General features: G+C 41.6%; 2 non-coding genes across 2 annotated transcripts; one reads left to right on the top strand and one right to left on the bottom strand.

Annotated features, from left to right (window-relative positions):
• Positions 1-12,730: 12,730 nt before the first annotated feature.
• TRNAN-GUU (transfer RNA asparagine (anticodon GUU)) lies at positions 12,731-12,804 on the bottom strand. The gene has a single exon. It is a non-coding gene; the product is annotated as a tRNA-Asn (tRNA).
• A 548-nt stretch (positions 12,805-13,352) lies between these two features.
• On the top strand, positions 13,353-13,424 carry TRNAE-UUC (transfer RNA glutamic acid (anticodon UUC)). The gene has a single exon. It is a non-coding gene; the product is annotated as a tRNA-Glu (tRNA).
• Positions 13,425-13,651: the final 227 nt, after the last annotated feature.

Genomic DNA, 13,651 nt, shown 5'->3' with positions numbered 1-13,651 from the left:
GTACATATTTATATATAATTTTAAATCAGTATTTTACCAAATCAAGATATCAATGGTATTTATAGAAAGTTGAGATAAAAAGAGGTCTGGAGCCATAGTACAGTGGATAAGGCTCTTGTCTTTCACATGACCAACAGGTTCTATGCCCAGCATCCCATATGGTTCCCAAAGCTCATCAACAATGGCTCAAGAGCCAAGTGTAACCCATGAGTATTTCTGGGTATAGGCCAAAAGCAAAAAAAGTAGTTTTGTTTTGTTTTTTACCGTAATCCCTTATGGTACATACCTGGGGAAACTAGGTTCATAATTTGAATTCCCCATTTCTTCTAATGCTGCCTGTACTTCTATACAACTTTTTGACTCTCACAAAAACTGAGTCAGTGTCTGCTACTGCATGTTCATTGTGGATCATAACCAAAAGTGGTTCATAACCAAATGCCTGTGACTTCAACCTCAAAAAAAAAAAACCTAGATATAAGATACTGTGCAAAAAAGACATTTCTAGGGAGCCTGCATTTTAGCCCTGACTTTCTGGGAGATGGAAATCACTACCTCTTTCCAGGTCATAGTTTTTTCACCTGTTTGAGAAATACACTGTGAGAATCCTTGTTGTGCAAATAATAGGTTGCAAGATTCAAAGGAGAGGGCAACGGGGAGAACTGTAGCTAGAGATTAAGGTATCTTTAGAGCTCACACCTGGAAAACACACAAAGTAATGGCAATTATTATTATGTGTGTTTTCCTTTAAAAGGGGAAAGTATAATACTTGTACTTAAGTGAGACTTTAAATAATGGTGGGTTTATTTTTTCTGGTCACTACCCTGAATTATTGTCCATTTATTTATTTATTTATTTATTTATTTATTTATTTATTTTGCGGAGGCATGTATGAGAGTGGAGGGCAAAGAGTGAATGAGACTCATGGATAATCTGCTTCCTTCTAGGTGGAAAATTCAGTAATAGGAGGCGCCTGTACATTACCTAAGGTAAAGTCTCTTTTTCACTGTATCCAAGGCACAGAATATGCTTCTCATATTTCGGACAATAACTGTCTGGAAAATTTAGAGACACTACTAGAGAGCAGTATATACTAAACATAATCTGGAGGGCCCTGATATCAGGCTTCATTTTAGACTTCACTCTGTAACTCGTGAGAGTCCGTGGTAGGTTTTGAGCACGTGTATGTTGTTTTGTTCATTTAGTCGTACATTTGCTCAACACAGTTTTGAGTAATTCTCTTTGTGTCAGGCAATGTTGCCTTTGGAGATAATTTAAGATGGAGGGGGAATTACTCAGGGAAAAAAAAAAGCAAAGAGGAAGCATCGGAAGTGTAGCAGTTGACACCATTGGACCAGTTGCCTAGATATAGGACATGATCACTGCCATCCCCTTTCAGGCTGAAGTGCCCATTCTGGCTTCATTTATGGGAGATGAATATAGGAAGATGAAAGAATAAAACTGCAGAGATCGTAGGACACTAGATTAGACTCTAGGCTCTGATTAGAAGCAGAAGTGGCAAATGAATTGTGATCAAAGGAATGTCATGCTTGGGTTTCTCTGTCAAGGGAAAGTGGGGAAATGCTTCTTTGGCAGAATGACTTAGGCTCTGGGGCAATAAAATAGATTCAGTAATGGGAAGGGCAGCTAGAATTTAATTTTCAGGAGGCAGTGATTTACAGGGAATTACTGGTCAGGGAAGTCAGTGCATTGTCAGAGGAAAAGAAATAAAAGGCAGAGGAGTGTTCAGGACCTTCCTTAGCTCCTGGAGCCTTAAGAAAAGCTGGTATAGTTTCAGTCATGAGTTAAATTGTAGATGAGTGAATAGTTTTTTTATAAAAATCTTTTAAAGTAGGTGTCTTCCATTTTGTTATATCTCCTCTTCTATTTGTAATACATATTTTTTCCTAGGTGGTTCTTAAGATTAAGATTTCTCCTTGTGAGAGAGAACAAAAGGGAGTGCCATGCCACAGAGGCAGGGTGGGATGGGGGGATAAGGGGGGTGGGAGAGGTACTGGGATCAGTGGTGGTGGAAAATGGGCACTGGTGGAGGGATGGGTACTCGATCATTGTACAACGGAAACCCAAGCACAAAAATTTGTAAGTCTACAACTGTACCTCACAGTGTTTCACTAATAAAAAAAAATTAAAAAAAAAAAGATTTCTCCTTGTACAATGAAGTCATGAAATTTGCTTATAAGTGGATGATCATGGAGAGTATCATGCTAAGTGAAACGAGTCAGAAAGAGAGGGACAGACATAGAAGGATTGCACTCATTTGTGGAATATAAAATAACATAATATGAGACTGATACCCAAGGACAGTAGAGACAAGGGCCAGGAATATTGCCCCGTGGTTGGTAGCCAGCCTCCTTAGCTCAGGGAGAAGGCAGCTGGAATAGAGAAGGGATCACTAAGTCAATGATAGTTGGAGGGACTGTTCAGGATGGGAGATGTGTGCTGAAAGTAGAAAAAGGACCAAAGGTGATAGCCTCTTAGTATCTGTATTGCAAACCATAAAGCCCAAAAGTAGAGAGAGTATGGGGGAAATTTTCTGCCATAGAGACAGAGAGAGGAGTGGGCTGGAGGAGAGGTGCGGATACTGGGGAATTGGTGGTGAAAATATGCACTGGTGGAGAGATGGGTGTTAGATCATTGTGTGACTGAAACTCAAACATGAAAGTTTTGTAACTATATCTCACGGTGATTCAACAACAACAAAAAAGATTTCTCCTTGTATTGATAGTTTTCTTTAATTTGAATTTTGATTTTTTGGAAAGAGAGAAGAGAGAGAGAGAGCTCTTCTTGGGATTTTTCTGAGCTCCATATATCAGCCACAAAATAATATTTACCTATAGCACTGTCCTCCTGTTGTTCATAGATTTTCTCGAGCAGGCACCAGTAACATCTCATAACAAATTGTGAGACTTGTTGTTACTGTTTTTGGCATATCGAATACGCCACCAGTAGCTTGACAGCTTTGCCATGCGGGCGAGATATTCTCAGTAGCTTACCGGTCTCTCCGAGAGGGGCAGAGGAATCGAACCTGGGTCGGCTGTGTGCAACGCAAACGCCCTACCCTCTGTGCTCTTGCTCCAGCCCAGTAATATTAGAGGGATAAGTGGCATTCAGCCATCTGAGATTGAGCAATATTTACCTAATTGGACAAATTATTGGTCTCTATTTTTCAAAAATTTTTGTTCTTATTCTATACTCTCAATTTTGAATTACAATCATATAGGTTTTAGGCAATTTGACATTAACCCAAAGGTTACTGAGGCTGCTCATTTGTATTTAATTATTGAGACATAATTAATATTTTATGTTAAAATTGTTTTATTGTGGCAATGCTGGTTTAAAGGAATGTAACTGTTTATATCATTATAGTACATAGTGTGTTCTATGCCTACTATGTTCATTTTTAGCTAATTTAATTTTGGGACTTCATTTTGGATGTCATATATAATAGGCTTTATACTGTGTAAAAAAATTACCATTATCAATAATATTGTAAACCACAGATTCTCAATCAAGGAAAAAATTTTTAATAGAAAATAAAATTTTAAAAAACGATCATAGGCATACAAAATAAAGCTAAAACCACAAATTCATCACCATAGTTTTTTTCAAGGTAGGTGTGAATTAGCAGGATCCTTTAGTTAGTATGACATCAAGCTAAAATTAAGGTGCTTACAACGGCTGCGGTCTCATCCAAGACTTAGAGTTCTCTTCCAAGCTCCTTGGTTGGTGAAGGATCATGGTTATAGAACTGAAGTTGTTACTATTTGTCTGATTATCATTTGCAAGGTTTTTCTATGATCTTGAGTATACCTTTATGTCCTAGTCATATGTCCCTCTTATATCATGATAACTTGCTTTGTGTCTTAGATAGCAGATGGATTCGGGAGAAAGAGAACAAAGGAAGTAAAACAAAACAAAACAAACAGAAAAGTTAAAGCATTAAGGTCATAAATCAAACATTTTCATTAATTACTTTTCTGTAAATGAAACAGATAAGCATATGCCATGGAAACAATAAGCATAATAATACTGGAGGCAAGAAGATTTCTACATATAAAATATTGCTGAGATATAGATTTTATGATTATGGACAGATCTATACCCAGAAGGTATTATTTGTCTCTTTGCACGTATTTAATAACTTCAAAATATGTGAAAAAAATTTAAAAATATTATATCTCTGACACAAACAAATTCAAAATTTAGAAAATATCTAGAGAGGCCGCTAAAAACTGAGAGTTGGTATATTTCTAAACATTTATTTGATCAAGGGACAAATCACAAGAAGAATAAAAAATCATTTTATTATTGGTCAGAAAAATAATATGAAGGTAAGGTGTTGTCTTGCATGCTGCCAACCTGACTTTGATCCCTGGTTCTGTATATGGTCCTCTATGTACTGCTAAGAATGACTTATGGCATAGAACCAAGAGTAAGTTCTGTGTATTTCTGGGTGTGGCTCTGAAACGAAAAAATAAACACAATTTTTTTATTGTATCAAGTCATTCAGTGAATGTGTTAGGTCATAAATTTACAATCAGATAGTGGTAATAAATTAAGAAACATGTTTATAATAGTATTAACTTTTATGTTTGATGTATAGTTATAGTTCTACACTTTCACCACCACCAAAATGATAACCCTCCACCACTGTCCATATATCACTTCTAATTCACTTCTTACTCTCTCTCCCCCAACCACCACTTTTGGTAATCTCAGTTCTGCAATCAAAGGCCACCAGTTTGTCATCTTTCTATACTGTCCCTTTTCTTGTTCTGTTTTTCTGTATAACAGATTAAAGAGATCATCAGATATTCGTTCTTATCTTTTGGATTGATTTCATTTAGCATGATGTCATTCAGTTCTATCCAAGTTTCAACAAATGAAAATATTTTATCTTTATCTTGTATTTATCATGGTATTCCATTGTGTGTATATACATACCTCAATTTCTTCATACATTTGTATATGATTGGTCCTTAGGGTGGTTTCCATATCCTGGCTATTGTACTTAGTGCTACAATTAGCATAGGTATGTATCTTTTGCTATTAATGTTTTTGTGTTCTCAGAATAGAGGCTAACAAGCACAAAAGTCAGATCAGAATGGGTTAAAGATCTCAGTATCAGACCTGAATCCATAAGGTACATGGCGGAAAATGTAGGAAAAACCCTCCATGATATTGAAGCTAAAGGCATCCTCAAGGATGAAACACCAGTGACCAAGCAAGTGGAAACAAATATAAACAAATGGGACTACATCAAACCAAGAAGCTTCTGCACCTCAAAAGAAACAGTGACTAAAATACAGAAAGAGCCTACAGAATTGGGAAAAATAGTTACCTAATACCCATCAGGTAGGGGCTTAATATCCAGGATATATAAGACACTGGTAGAACTTCACAAGAAAAAACCCTCTAACCCCATCAAAAAATGGGGAGAAGAAATGAACAGAAACTTCCTCAAAAAAGAAATACAAATGGCCAAATGGCCCATGAAAAAATGCTGTACATCGATAATCATCAGGTAGATGCAAATCAAAACAACAATGAGGTATCATCTTACATCACAGAAACTGGCACACATCAAAAAGAACAAAAACAACTAGTGCTGGCATGGATGTGGGGAGAGTGGAACTCTCATTCATTGTTGGTGGGAATGCAGACTGGTCGAGCCTTTTTGGAAAACAATATGGACGTTCCTCAAAAAACTAGAAATTGAGCTTCCATATGACCCAGCAATACCACTCCTGGGAATATATCCCAGAGATACACAAAAAACACAGTAGAAATGACATCTACACTTGTATGTTTATTGCAGGAGTGTTCACAATAGCCAGAATCTGGAAAAAACTTGAGTGCCCAAGAACAGATGACTGGTTAAAGAAACTCTAGTACATCTATACAATGGAATACTATGCAGCTGTTAAAGGAGATGAAATCATGAAATTTTCATATAAGTGGTTGGACATGGAGAGTATCATGCTGAGTGAAATTAGAAAGAGAGAGACAGACATAGCATAATATGAGTAGCATAATATGAGACTAACACCCAAGGACAGTAAAGATAAGGGCCAGGAGAAACAAACCACAGTTTGGAAGCTGGCCCCAGATGCTGGGTGAAAAGGTAGTTGGGATGGAGAAGGGACCATTAAATAAATGATGATTGGAGGGATTGCCTGGAATGGGAGATATGTCCTGAAAGTAGACAAAGGACCAAACACAGTAGCCTCTTGGTATCTGTACTGCAAGTCATAATGCCCAAAATTAGAGAGAAAGAAGGATTGTACCTGTCACAGAGGCAGGGAGTGGGATGGAGTGGGGATGGCTGGAGGGACACTGGGAACAATTGTGGTGGAAAATGTGCACTGGTGGAGGGATGGGTGCTCCAGCATTGTATGACTGAAATGTAATCATGAAAGATTGTAACTGTATCTCACAGTGATCCAATAAAATGTATTTTTTTAAAAGGAGAATAGAGGCTAAGAAATAGAATTGCTGGTTCATATTGAAGCTTCAACATTTTGAGAAATCACCATACTTTTTTCCCCATAAATGGCTGAGAAGATTTAATATTCATTGCTGATTTTTTTTAAAATCTCTTAACAAAAAAGGATAGAAGTAATTTACCTCAATTTAGAAATGACCATATATACAAACCAAAAGTAAATATTATTCTTCACAAATCACAATCACAAATCATCCTGTTAATCGTTGATTGCCTCGAGCAGGCCCCAGTAACGTCTCCTTCATCCTAGCTCTGAGATTATATTCAAGGCTCTTTAGGAGATTGAGACCCATCATTGTTACTGGTATTTGGCATATTGGGTATGCCACAGGGAGTTTGCCAGACTCTGCCGTGTGGGCAGGCTACATTCGGTAGTCTGCCAGTTTGTCCAAAGTAGGAATGAGATAATAAGATGTCATAATAAGATGTCGCGCGGCCGTGAATGCGGTTCCGGGAGCTGGTTTTTATAGTCTCTGAGTCTTGGCCGCTGATGGGATTACACGACGCCAGGGGGCCAGTTGGTGAGTGTGACCCCCATCTAATGGAATTTGGAGAATCTGGGTGGAGGATGCTCGGTCCAAATCCGAGTAGGCTTGGAGATCTCAGCCCCAGAACCCGCGTGATTTTGTCCCTCTGCCAGTACCTTCATGTGTGCGGAGAGTGGTCTCAGCATGGTGGTGGCTGGTTCTGGAGGTCTATGGCTGCCAGAGCCCTGGTCGGGGCGGGGAGGAAAGCTCAACCCGCTCCCCTCCAAGGGGCCCCGGCCGCGAGGACAGTCAGGCACGGGGGCAGGAGACTGCACTGTTCTTCTTAAAGGTGGAAAATTCAAAGCCATACCTCTCAGATCTGGCATAAGGTAAAGATGTTCATTCTTGGAAATGGAGAGATAGTATAGTAGGTAGGACACTTACCTTGCACATGGCCAACCTGGATTTGATTCCCAGCACCTCATATGGGCCCCTGAATTCCACTAAAAGTTATCTTTGAGTGCAGAGCCAGGAGTAAGCCTTGAGAACCACAGGGTGAAACCACAAATGAAAAGAGAAAATCCACTTTCTTCTTTATAATTCAATACAGTTTTGGAAATCCTTACAACAGAAATTCAAGAAAAGAAAATAAAGAATTTCAAATGGGAAAAGAAGCTAAATTGTCATTATTCACAAATGATAATATATATAGAAAACCCTGAAGACTAAACTGAAAGTTCTTAGGAACTATAAAACAATGCAGAGAAGAAGGCTACATAATCAAAATTTTGTTACATTTCTATGTGAAAAACAGACAACTCCATTTAAAAGTCCAAAACGTCAAGTACATTAGAATCACTTTAAGTAAAGTATGTAAAATATTGCACATTTAAAATGGTATGTCACAATGGAAAACAATGGCAGAGGACACTGGGAAATGAGGAGAGGGAGGGTTGAAATTCATGTTCATGGATTGGAAGAATTAACATGGTTAAAATGATCATCTTACCCAGAGTGTGATACATATTCAATGTGATCTCCTTCAAAAAACTGATGGCATCCTTCAAGAAAAGAAAAAATGTGCTAAAATTTGTATGGAATTATGACACTCATATAGCCAAAGCTATTTTGAGGGGAAAAGAGTGTAAGTGGCATTACATTCCCTGATTTTAAATCATACTATAATGCTGTAACAATCATAACACTGTTAAAGATGGATTCAGACCAATACAATAGAATTGAGAGCCTATAAACAAAACTTCAGATATATTAACAAGTTAATCTATGACAAAGGGGCTGGGTACAGGAAGTAGATCAAGAAAGCGTATTACAATAAATGATGTCTGCAAAAATAGAGACTTTTCAAAAAAAGTTCTAGGGTAATGATTATGAATCCAGCCCTTAATAACAGAATCATTTCCCATTCTTCCATGGTTCTCCTTTATTTTGTTGTTGTTGTTGTTGTTTTTAAAATTTTTTTATTGAGCCACCGTGAGACAGTTTCAAAGCTTTCATGTTTGATATTCAGTTATACAAAGATCAATCACCCATCCCTCCACCAGTGCAAACTTTCCACCATCAATATAGAGCAGAGTTTTCATGGTTCTTCTTTATGTGAGCCTCTTTGATTTGTCACAGAGAAATATTTCAAAAGCTCATATATCTAGTGCAAGACCCAATGATTGTGGTACCTGATGTTGGTCACAAGCCCTTTCCTTCCCAGGGAAAAGTTCCATGCTTATGATAACCTGCTATGGGTTACTGAACCAAGGGAGGTATTCCTGATGAGACTATGTCTCCATCTCTCCTATTCTTCTCAGTGTGGGTCTTCCAGTATTTATAGTAGATACACAGTTCTGCTTGTTTTCACTTTTTTGGAAGGGAATTGTTCATGTATAGTTATAAATTGCCTATGTTGGTTGTAGATGAGTTCATGAACATCCTACTTTAGATTTCCATCTTTATCTACTGACACTATAATGCATAATCTCCAAGCAAATATTCCTACAGAAAGTTCCTACTGTATGTGAACCTTAGCCCCATGTAATAGTTTTTATGCCCAGAAATAACTGGAGGCTCATATATAAATTTGATCACAATCTTGAGGTAGGAAGTTTTATTTTATTTGTTTTTCTTTTTGGGTCACACACGGCGATGCTCAGGGGTTACTCCTGGCAGTGCTCGGGGGACCATATGGGATGCTGGGAATCGAACCCAGGTCAGCCGCATGCAAGGCAAACACCTTACCTGCTGTACTATCGCTCCAGCCACCAGAGGTAGGAAGTTTTAAAACATGAACCATGAGCAAATAGTAGTGGTTGGGGCTTCAGGGAATATCAACATTTAAGTGATGACTCAATAACTAATAGGGAAGTGACACTACAGGAATCTGTATGTTTGTGTTTCTATCATCCATAGATATTCCAGAGGAAGAGGATATAAGGAAACCCTGGACTCAAGCCTAAAGAACAGATAAATCCCTCCTAATGAGGATATCAAACTTTCAGTGCCTCCCAAAGGTGACATCCATCACGCAGATCCTTTTAGGTGAACATCAAAACACCACTAGTATTCCCTAAGAGCATCAAGCGATCAAAATTCTAACCAAGGAATCATTAGACAGACCCCTCATCAGACTACACTGAGTCCTCTGTGAGAAAGACCCTAAGACTCACATTGCTTACCAAAAAGGCCCCTGTCCTCTGCTTCCATTGTCTTTGAGTACTCACTTTTCCACCGTTGTGTTTCTTTATATTCCACACATGAGAGATCATTCTGTGTTAGTCTCTCTTCCTCTACTCCACTCAGCATCATACTCTCCAGGTATCCCATGTAGCTGCAACTTGTCATGAACACAGCAGGGTATGGTGAGTGAGAGAGAGAAATTGTATGTCAGTGTTGTGATTCTTTAGAATTTTGTTATTATAAGTTAAAGTTATCTGTTGATACATAGTAGTTTGTTTCTTTTGTATTATGATTTTTTTAAATGTTGTGGTCAACATCCTTGGCTATGTATGTTGACATTTTTCCGTTTGACCCTAGAATAGTTCCTTGAAATTTCTGAATTTGATCATACATCAATTATTCTTCACCTGCTTTTTGTTTGCTAGTTTCCATTTGACATATTAGGTACCATGTTTAGGTTTTTTAAATGACTAAATCATTGCATTAGTATAGAAGTTTATGGCCCATTTTAGTTTTACTTCAAAGGCAATAAATTAGTCTATGTGCAATATGACTAATAATATTTCCTTACTTTTCTCAGTTATCCTTATAAGAATATTCTCTCTCAATATGCAGACCAGGAAGTGAGGAGGAAGTGGGATAATGATTAACAGTTTATTTCAGTTTCTCTCAAGTCCTAGCTGGGTGGGTGAGTGATAATTCATAGATTTGGATGATGGATAAATGAGGGTTCATTGTAAATTCTCTTCATTTGTTTGAAATTTAGGAACATTTAGAATTACCTTTGCTATCTAGGTGCTAATAAGGATTCTAAGGTGAAACAGGAAACATCTAAATCTCTAGATTCCTTTTTGTAACTCAAATACTTTATAGATAACAGACCATAATATAAATTTAAGATGTAGAGAACATTACTGTTATAATTGTATATTGTAATAAGAGACCAGTTGTAGTTACTGGTTTTGGCATATCGAATACACAGCAGATAGCTTGCCAGGCTCTTCCGTGTGGGCGGAATACTCTCGGTAGCTTGCCAGTCTTTCCGAGAGGGATAGAGGCTTTTGGGGCGACCTCTAATCACCCTTGTAGGTGTTACCATATTTGAACCCTATCAAATATGGTACGACAATTCCAGAAGATGGGTATTTAGTGTGTTATGATGTGTCGCGCAGGCTGGAGCGATAGCACAGCGGGTAGGGCGTCTGCCTTGCACGCAGCCAACATGGCCGACCCGAGTTCGATTCCTCCGCCCCTCTCGGAGAGCCCGGCAAGCTACCGAGAGTATTCGATATGCCAGACACAGTAACAACAAAGTCTCCAATGGAGACGTTACTGGGCCCGCTCGAGCAAATCGATGATCAACGGGAGGGCCTTTACTTTACTTTACGATGTGTCGCGCAGCCGCTTGCGGCTGCGCGGGTCCGGAAAGCGTCCTGGAGTGTGGCGACGGCTGGGTAGTGGAAGTAGTGTTGAGAGTGGAAGTCTGCCAGTGGGGTATTTATCTGGGTAGTGTGGGTCTCCTGTGCGCAATTCGATCCCTGGGTGGTTGATGGAAGCAGACAGGGCAGGGTAGGGTGGGGCTCCTGATTAGAATCCCTTTGTCACCTGTGGTGGTGGGAGCAAGCAGAGAAGCTCTGTCCCTGGGTCCGCCGAGCCTGGAGTCCAAGGTCTCAGAGAGTTCCGCTTATCGTGCGTGGGTCTCGGCCGGAGCTGCCGCGCGGGTCCGGAAAGCGTCCTGGAGTGTGGCAACGGCTTGGTAGTGGAAGTAGTGTCTAGAGTGGAAGTCTGCCAGTGGGGTATTTATCTGGGTAGGGTGCTTAGATTCGGCCTTTTGGAACTGTCTGTGAATTACCATGGATGGTCTTGGTTGACACGATGAACTCAGACAGTCTCTCACCCTGTTCATTCCATTCTTGGCCATGGGTCCTGATGTGGAGTTCATCGGCTGATCTTCTTGGTCTTATCTTGGCATTAAAATGACCGACAATGATCTTGTAGAAGGTGTGGTCTTCTTTATAGAACTTCTCCAGCTCCATGTAGAACTTCTCAATTTCTCCTTCACCATAATTGGATGTTGGTGCATAGACAATAAAGATAGAAACTGCCAGCAGTTGAGCCACATCTATTCAAGTGTAATCATCCGATTCGGGTTGTTAGGCATTCGAATGAATCAATGCTCATGGCTAAGTTTGTGTTGTGGAGGATACCGACACCACCGACGCCTCTTTTGTCACATGTTCCAAGGGACAGTTCTTCTCCAGTGTCGAAAATGGCGTGATGTGATTGATGCCTTTTCGTTTCCGTCAGACCAATGATGTCGTACTTGATCATTCACGCTTGTACCATCAGGTCCTCGATGGATGCATCAGATGCCAGCGTACACACATTGAAAGTACAGACAATCACTTTTGTCTCTCTTTGTTTTGGCAGCCTAGTTCGGCCTTGAGATTTTATCAGCCTCTCCTTCCACATGCTTCTCGACTCTGCCATATTCAGGGTCAGGGGAATGAGATCCATTTTTTTTTTCCACTGGATTTGGCATATTGAATATACCACAGATAGCTTGCCAGGCTCTGCCGTGTGGGTGGGATATTCAAGGTAGCCTGAAAACACAAATAAACTTTACAGATGATCCTATTCAGGCATATGGGCTGTTATGATACTCTCAGAAGCCTGCTGGGTGTAGTATCTGGGTGTAGGACTACAAAAATCATATCTGATGGAAACAGGGACAAGCTGCTTCTTAGTATTTCAATGTTTACAACATTGAACAGCCTTAAGTAACAAGAATAGAGAAGGATGGGGGTTTGAAACATAGGTAAAGAGTGAGAGCACTAATAAATAGCAGTACTCCTGCATTTAAAAAAAAAAAAGGTGAGAGCACTGAGCAGAGACAATGGGCACAAGGACTACCTTTGCAGTGAAGGTTCTGAAATCATAAAACGGAGTCAACTGAAATATACAGGGGTCAGTGAAACAGCCTCTTACAGAAGAAGAAGGTTGGACTGACACGCTCACGTAGTAGTAGTCATCTGCGCTGTAAAAGTTACCGACCCGTCCCTGGGTGGGCTCGAACCACCAACCTTTCGGTTAACAGCCGAACGCGCTAACCGATTGCGCCACAGAGACCTGCGGGCCTCCCGCTTCCTGCGTCTAAGAACGAGCCTGTGCCGGCTGGGCGGAGCCTCGGGCCGCTGCTCGCACTCACCGCCCGGCGGCGGCGGCCGGCCCCGCGCGGGGCTCGGGGCTCGGGACTTGCGCGGGCCGTGGGCGCGGACGGGGGCTGCGGCCGTGCAGGCTCCGGCCTCTGAGTGGTGGCCCGAGAGGCACTCGGGGCCGCCCCGCCCCGCGTGATCGCCCACGCAGCCGGCCAAAGACGCTCCAGCCGCGTTTCTCTGCCCGAGGGGGAGCTGGGCTTCGGATCGTCCCCCTGCCCGGGCACTTCTGGAGTTTAGGGGGCGGGAAATGAGCCTGGGGGCGTGAAGGGACCCTCGGAAAACGTTGCCCTGGCATCTGTCTGGGTCCTCAAGGCCCAGAAGCTTCCCAGGGTGGGAAATCGAGGGCGCCCACCCGGGATGGTCTCGCCCGCCACCTGGTGCCCCTCTTGCTGCCCCTCGAAGGGTCAGTGTGCTAGGGAACAACCAGTGGGTGGGTCAAGAAGATTGGAACAGCGGTCCTCCCTGGTGGTCTAGTGGTTAGGATTCGGCGCTTTCACCGCCGCGGCCCGGGTTCGATTCCCGGCCAGGGAAGACTCTTTTGGCACCTCCGACGCCCCCGTGTCCTGGTCCAGACCGAGTCTCAGACCCACAGGGCGCTCTGAGCCCCCGGGAGCGGGGCGCGCCTCTGGGCCTCGGGGCCCCTTCTCTGCCCCACGCAGAGGGTGCCAGCGCCCGCGCCCCTCCAGCAGCCCTGACGCTCCAGTCGCGGCGGGCCCGGCGGGGAAGGTGCCCACAGAACCGAACCGTCCCCGGTCCCT

The sequence above is a fragment of the Sorex fumeus genome, unplaced genomic scaffold (genome assembly GCF_029834395.1).
Source record: "Sorex fumeus unplaced genomic scaffold, SorFum_2.1 ptg000079l, whole genome shotgun sequence".
Lineage (NCBI taxonomy): Eukaryota > Metazoa > Chordata > Mammalia > Eulipotyphla > Soricidae > Sorex > Sorex fumeus.
This window is presented reverse-complemented; position numbering and strand designations above follow the sequence as displayed.